At 37.3% G+C, this 7,713-nt stretch overlaps 1 pseudogene; it reads left to right on the top strand.

Annotated features, from left to right (window-relative positions):
* Positions 1-215: 215 nt before the first annotated feature.
* LOC113194672 (L-lactate dehydrogenase A chain pseudogene) lies at positions 216-1,290 on the top strand (annotated as a pseudogene).
* The last annotated feature ends 6,423 nt before the right edge of the window (positions 1,291-7,713 follow it).

Genomic DNA, 7,713 nt, shown 5'->3' with positions numbered 1-7,713 from the left:
GTTCATGAAAAAATAAAGAAAAAATCCCAAACCTGTGACATATGTAGAGGTGGGGAAGTCAAATTTACACCGCCTGTGTGATAGAGAAATGGCAAGCCGAGAACTTAAACAGATGCTAGGCTGGAGACTCTGCTGCTGAGTGCAGATTCCATTGCTGGGCACCTGTGACACCTTCTCAACATGCACTCCCGATTCCTTTTGGTTCCAAGTTCAAAATGGCAAGTCTCCAGGATCAGCTGATTGTGAATCTTCTCAAGGAAGAACAGGTCCCTCAGAATAAGATTACAGTTGTTGGGGTTGGTGCTGTTGGTATAGCCTGTGCTATCAGTATCTTAATGAAGGACTTGACAGATACACTTGCTCTTGTTGATGTCATGGAGGATAAACTGAAGGGAAAGATAATGGATCTCTAGCATGGTAGCCTTTTCCTTAGAAGACCAAAAGTTGTCTCTGGCAAAGACTATTCTGTGACTTAAAACTCCAAGCTCGTTATTATCACAGCTAGAGCACGTCAGCAAAAGGGAGAAAGTCGTCTTACTTTGGTCCAGTGTAATGTGAACATCTTAAAGGTCATCATTCCCAATGTTGTAAAATACAGCCCATATTGCAAGTTGTTTGTTGTTTCCAATCTAGTAGATATCTTGACCTATGTGGCTTGGAAGATAAGTGGTTTTTTTCAAAAACCGTGTTATTAGAAGTGGTAGCAATCTGGATTCTGCCCAGTTCCATTACCTGGTGGAGGAAAGGCTGAGAGTTCACACATTAAACTGTCATGGGAGGGTCCTCAGGGAGCATGGAGACTCTAGTGTACCTGTACGGAGTGGAGTGAATGTTGCTGGTGTCTTCTTGAAGAATATGCACCCAGATTTAGGCACTGATGCAGATAAAGAACCTTGGAAAAAGGTTCACAAGCAGGTGGTTGACACTGCTTATGAGGTGATCAGACTAAAAGGATATATATCCTGGGTCATTGGACTGTCTGTGACCGATTTTGCAAAAAGTATAATGAAGAATCTTAGGCAGGTGCACCCAATTTTCACCAGGATTAAGGGTCTCTATGGAACGAAGTATGGTGTTTTCCTAAGTGTACCTGTGTCTTGGGACAAAATGGAATCTCAGATGTTGTGAAAGTGAATCTGAGGAAGAGGCAGGTTTAAAGAATCATGCAGATACACTTTGGAGCTGAAAATTTAAAAGATTTCTAATGTCATATCACTTTAATGTCCAAGATACAACAGGATTTTAGTTAGAGGTTGTGCATGTTGTCCTTTTTATCTGATCTGTGATTAAAGCAGATGGCCTGGGGAAAACATCAATTTCCTAAAATTAAAAATAGGAATGGCTTATGAAACCCTACAGATATCCTGATGCTGGATGGTACTTAACTTATGTAGTCCTAAAATTGTTAGTGTAAAATAGTTCTACCATCTCTGGGATACCACTCCCCATATTGCACAGCTCCAGTTGCCCTTCAAACCAGATTGTGATATATAACCTCATCAAACATGCCCTAGTCCAACAGTTTTGTTGTTTTTGTTTTGCTTTTTTCATTCAGTCACATCCTGGAAACCAATGTTAAATCCAGTATTGCATGTCTTGTGTAAACTATTCTAAAGGATTTTATTCTGTGTATTATATGTATCCGTAGCGCACATTTCTATATTATGTAAAAAGAAAGATCTTTTTGTCACACCAACCGAAATATCAAATAAACCTTGAACATCTAAAAAAAAAAGAAAAAAAAGTCGGGCTGGGGATGTGGCTCAAGCGGTAGCGCGCTGGTCTGGCATGTGCGGGGAACTGGGTTCAATCCTCAGCACCACATACAAATAAAATAAAGATGTTGTGTCCACCAAAAACTAAAAAATAAATATTAAAAAATTCTCTCTCTCTCTCTTAAAAAAAAACCAAAAGACTTAAGAAAAAGTCCTAGACTATGAAAACCTGGGACTCCCAATAGAAACAAAATATGAAATATCCTGTGTGGAAATGTCCACAACTTAGAGTCAGGAAGTTCATGCAAAAATGCTCACAATGGAAAAAAAGGAAAAAAAAAAAGAAAAGAAAAAAAGAAACCTTTGGGAATCTCTTGCAATGAGGTAAAACCAAGGTGACAAACAGGGTCAGTTAGGATCTAGAGCCAGACAATAGAAGAAAGAACAATTAACTGCATTAGAATGATTGTAATATTAGAAACTGACAGCTACAATACAGGTCAAAACATGCAGTTGGAAACAGACAAATGGTCATTGTCAATGAAGAAATCGAAATGGAAATGTTTAATACTTGGAACTGATTAACAACCAGAGCTAAGAACTGTAAGGCAAGTAACATATATATGTATATGTATATTAGGCACTGATGCAGATATTTTAGGAAGAAATCCATATATCTTCAAATGCATATGTTTTGAAAGAAAAAAAAGTAAGGAGCCCAGCAACTCAAGAAGTTAAAAGAACAGAGTAAACCTGAAGGAAATATTAGATACAAAAGCAGACCAAATAGAAGACAAAACAAAGAAATACTAGAATTGATTAGGAAATCAAAAAAATGATTCTTTGGGGGAAAAACACACAAAGAAATTACAAATCTCTGGAAGATGAATTAAGGATAAAGAAGGAAACAAATGATATCAAGAAAAAGAGAATGGATATAATTGTAAACAGGATGGATTTTTGTACAAGAGAATATTATGTAAAACTTTATGCCAATCTATTCAAATGAAAATTCTAGAAAAATATAAATTGCCAACATTGACTAATAGAAAGTTGGAAAATATGTATAACCCCACATAAAGCTAAAAACTGGGCAATATTTAAAGATCTAGCCACAAATTTTAAAACAACTTTTGCCAAATCTTGAAATAGCAGAAAATCTGAATCTTATAAATCTAGTTCAGAGTTTTTAAAAAATAAATAAATAAATAAAGAAGCCCATTGCTAATTTAAAAGGTTAGTATAAACTTAATATTAAAACTAGGTAAATACTATATGGAAAAACAAATCACTAACTGTTATCACTAATGATATATATAAAAATTCTACATAAAATGTGAATAAATTTTATATCAAAGATTTCCTGAAATTTAACAGAAAAATAGAAAACTTCTGAAGAACCAGGTAGAGTTTTGGTGGAAAAGACTATAGTTTTAATCTCAGACTCTGGGAGGTGTCTCGTCTCTGTAATGGACGAGTTGTGCATGTGTGTTGAAGCTATGAACAAGTATTGTTTAACCCAAATATGCAAGATTAATTTAGTTATTTGTAGTCTATTAATGTAATTCATCCATGTTAATAGATTAAGGAAAAAAATCACAAGATCATCTCAATACAGGCCCCCAAAAGTCATCCACTAAATTTTGACATTAGTTCATGATTTTAAAAAACATACTCTTAGCAAACTAGAAATAGAAGAAAATACCTTAATCTAACTAATAGTGCTAAGTCATAATAAACTTCATATCATACTTAATAGTAAAATATCACAAGCAATTTATTTAAGGTTGAAGACAAATATGACTGTTATTACCCATTTTCTCCACTAGAGTATTGCCCAAGTGTATTTGTACCGGACATACAGGAGAATTCCAGTTTCTCCATATCCTAATCAACAGTTAGTATTTTAGATATCTTTTTTCTGAAGTAGTATCTCACATTAATCGGCATTTCCTTAAAGTTAGTGTGACTGAGAAGTTTTAGGTGTTCAGTTTTCCCTTGTATGAATTGCCTTCCATATCTTTTTGCACATTTTATTATTATAGTCCTGTGTATTTTTCTTACTGATTTTATGAAGTTATAGATGAAAAATATGTTCCTCATAGTCAACTATTTTGTAACCACCACAAAGCCAGTAATGGGTGAAACTAGGATTCCATCCTAACACACTTGAATCAAGATGCATCTCAAAAAAAAAAAAAAAAAACCAATAATAATCCTTACTTTGCAAAATGATTATCCACAGAATCCTACAAGAATTAATTCCACTATTACATTGAATATTTATTTTGATTTATCTTAATTTGACTGCCAATACACTTTTCAGGATAACATTTTTTTTTTCCATAAACCAGTGTCCACTTGCTGATCAGCTGACAAAATGTATCTATAATAACATCATGGTCTAACTCCAGTTGGCACTCACATTGGAAGATCTGAACCCCAAGCAACTACTGTGACTCTAAAAGCATCCTTCAGTATTCTTCTAGAGTCAAAGGCTCAGAGGGAGAAGAAAGCCACCAACAAACTCAAATCTATATGGCATTAAGCCATCTTGAGATTGTTGAAGAAAAATCTGTGACTTGGCAGCCATACTGACTGACAAGCTCAGTTTAAAAATATATGTTACAACAGTTAAGCAGTGTTATTTCTCCTTCCTTTGCCAACTGATTATGTACAGCAAGTTTTGTCATTTTCCCATTATTCACGACTCTTGGGTTATCGGTCTTCTGAAGAAACGATAACGTGCTTTATTGGAAGACAAACTGTTTGAAGATGGAGTTGGAAAATAAGTTATTTAGGGCAACTGAGAAGGGATTTTGTGCATCAGATGGTTTTAATTAAAGGAATGATATCAAATCTGCTTCTACTTACAGAGACGAGACACCTCCCAGGGTCTGAGATTAAAACTGTAGTCTTTTCCACCAAAACTCTACCTGGTTCTTCAGAAGTTTTCTACTTTTCTGTTAAATGTCAGGAAATCTTTGATATAAAATACAGAAAAACAGAGGGGAAAGGCTAAGTAATGGCTTTCCCAGGGAAGAGAAAGCTTAATCTTTTTGTTTCTGATTTGTCATATTTATGCAAAAATATTAGTATCTAGAATTACCTTAGCATAGGTTGTGTACAAAACTCCAATTTCTCCTACTGCTTCTCCAGAAACAGAGTGCATGTCTCCATTTGTCTCCTTCTACTTGGCAATATATACAGAACTCTGCAATTATGGCCACGAAGGGCATTTAGGACGCTGTGCCATTTTTATAGACATTATGGCCTTTTATGTTCACAATTTTTGTCTGCCTGAAAACTGTCTACCTTATAGGGTCCCATGTGAATACTGGACACATGTTCTATTTCTCCTGCCAAGTTGTAGGCTTTTCTTAGTTTTCTTTAAGATATCATTGAAAAAAAAAACATATTTAGATCTCTCATCAAACTCTGTCACTCAACACAGCACTGGACTCATAGCTGCCAATGTCAGTAAGAGCTTCCTTTTAAAATTCAAATGCAAATACACACTGGCCTGCCCCTTTCAAAAAAATAGCATTCAGCTCCATCTCTGTAATCCTAGAAGCAGAGAAATTAGGTCATAAAGATTCATGTAAGTTAAAAGGTAATCCTAAGGGCTGGGGTTGTGGCTCAGTGGTAGAGCACTCAGCTCACATGTGCAAGACACTGGGTTCGATCCTCAGCAACACATAAAAATAAATAAGTGAAATAAAGATATTGTGTCCAACTACAATTAAAAATAAATAAATATTTTTTTAAAAAAAGGTAATCCTAAAACTATATTTTTTTAAATCTAGTCACCAATATTAAATGATATTCTAAAGTAAAACTGGATTAATTAAATGTTTATCTCTTTCCTATTTCTGATCCCCTCTGGCTCCATTAGTTATGTAGAAAATTTTAATGAGACTTGCTTTCTACAAAGAGTTTCCAGAAGCACCCAGCATAATTCCTTAGATTGTCAAAGGGAAAAAGAAAAAGGCCCAGAGTCCCCTCAGTAGTGCTGCCTGGGTAAACCAGACTGACCTCCAGGGCAGGTTCTGAGTAAGCAGGGTCGGATCACCACGAGAACCTGAAATGCATAAGAGAGTGTCTCATTTTTTCTTGTTTACTCAGTCATGACCACACTGCTCAACACATAAAAAGTTCTCAATAAATAAGTATGGAATAGACAAATCTCCCCCCTGTAATCCACCAATCAATTCAGATAGACTGTCTTCTGAGACTCATCCATTTATTCATCCATTCAACATATATTTATTCAGCGACAACATGGGCACTGGGAATTGCTATGGTTTGAATGTGTTCTCTAAAACTCCTGGGGAAATTTAATTTCCATCGTATCAATACTAAGTGGGCCATTGAAGAAGGGATTAGGTCATAGGGCATCACCCTCATGAATGGATTAAAGCTATCATCTTGGGAGCAAGTTAGTTATCGTAGGAGTGGTTTAGTCATGGGAGCGGCAGTTCAGTCCCCTTCCTTCTCTCTCAAGTGTGTGCTCTCTCGCCAAATGATGCTTTCTACCATATCCTAACACAGTGAGCAGGTTCTCACCAGATACATCCCCTTGATCTTGGACTTCCCACCTCCAGAACTGTATGTCAACTAAACTTCAATTGTTTATAATTTACCCCATCTGTGACATTCGGTTAAAGCAGAAAAGAAAAAAAAACAAAAACTAAGCCAGGGATGCAGCAGTAACAACAATCCTTCCCTTGGGAAGCTTACATTTTAATGAGGGGGAGTGAAGCCATAAAAAATAAGTAAAATGCACAATATGATAAGTATTGATAAGTCCTATTGGGGGGGATTAATCAATCAAGGGAGATAGATAGTTTTGTGGAGTGAGTTTCTGTGATTATATAAATAGAGTCAGGAAAGGCCTCACTCATAGCAAAGAGGATCTCGGGCAGAGGACCAACAAATATGAGGTCCCTGGAAAGACAAAGGAGTCATATGGCTAGAGCAGGTTGAAGGAAGGGGAGAGCAATCCAACACAGGATAAGGGAAGTAATTAGGGTTCAGGGCCTCTTGGGTCATCACCAGCTCTTACTCTCAGGGAAGTGGAAGCCACTGAGGCTCTTAGAGTTTAGACATATTAACAGCATCGCTCCAAGTGCTATATGAAGAGCAGGCTATTGAAGAAGAATGGCAAAACAGGAATGCAAAGGAGGAGTGTGTTGGAAGTCATCTACAGGCAAGTGACAGCACCTTGGACCCAATTGGTAGTAAGAGCTGTGTTGAGATGTGATCGGATTCTGGACATATCTTAAAGATAGAGACAAAAAAAAGTGGACAGGTTGAAAGTGGTGTGTGTAAAAGAGTCTTCAAGAATGACTCCAAGTTTGGCCTGAGCAACTGTAAGGTGGAATGCCACCAGCTGAGATGGAAAGGGCAACAGGTGAGCAAGCCTTCTAGAGAAAATGAGGGTCACGTCCAGTTTGAAATGTCCACTAGTCATCCAGCAAGGAGGCAGAGTAAGCAGTTGGAGTCCTGGCTTCCGTGGAGTAATCTGGGCTGAACATCATTAATCACAAAGATGCCATTAAAGTTAGGAGATCAAATAAGAGCCCAAAGAGAGTGAGTGTAGTGGGGGAAGAGAAGAGAGACACTTGGGTCAGAGTCCCAGAGCCCCCAACATTAAGGGGTCAGAACAGGAAGAACAGGCAAAGAAGACAGGAAGCAGCAGCCAGTGGGGAGGAGGAAAGCCTGGGGATGTTCATGCTCTGGAAACCAAATTTTAAAAGTGCCCTAACAAAGAGGGAGGGATTAACGGAGTCACATCTCTCCTGAGAAGTAAGACAAGAGCTGTCTTCCCAGTGGGGTGCAAGCTCCTGAAGGAGAGGAGCTTTGTCTTCTCCATAGCCATTTCCAAGTGCCTAGAAGAACGCCTGATGATAGTCAGCACCAAGTATTAAATGAAGCTTTACAGTGTGAACAGGATGTGAAATCTTCAGAAGCTCAAACCTGCAAGAAATGGAAGAAC

Source organism: Urocitellus parryii, chromosome 12, assembly GCF_045843805.1.
Source record: "Urocitellus parryii isolate mUroPar1 chromosome 12, mUroPar1.hap1, whole genome shotgun sequence".
Classification (NCBI taxonomy): Eukaryota; Metazoa; Chordata; class Mammalia; order Rodentia; family Sciuridae; genus Urocitellus; species Urocitellus parryii.
The sequence above is the reverse complement of the archived record's forward strand: the minus strand, read 5'-3'. Positions and strand labels throughout refer to the sequence as shown.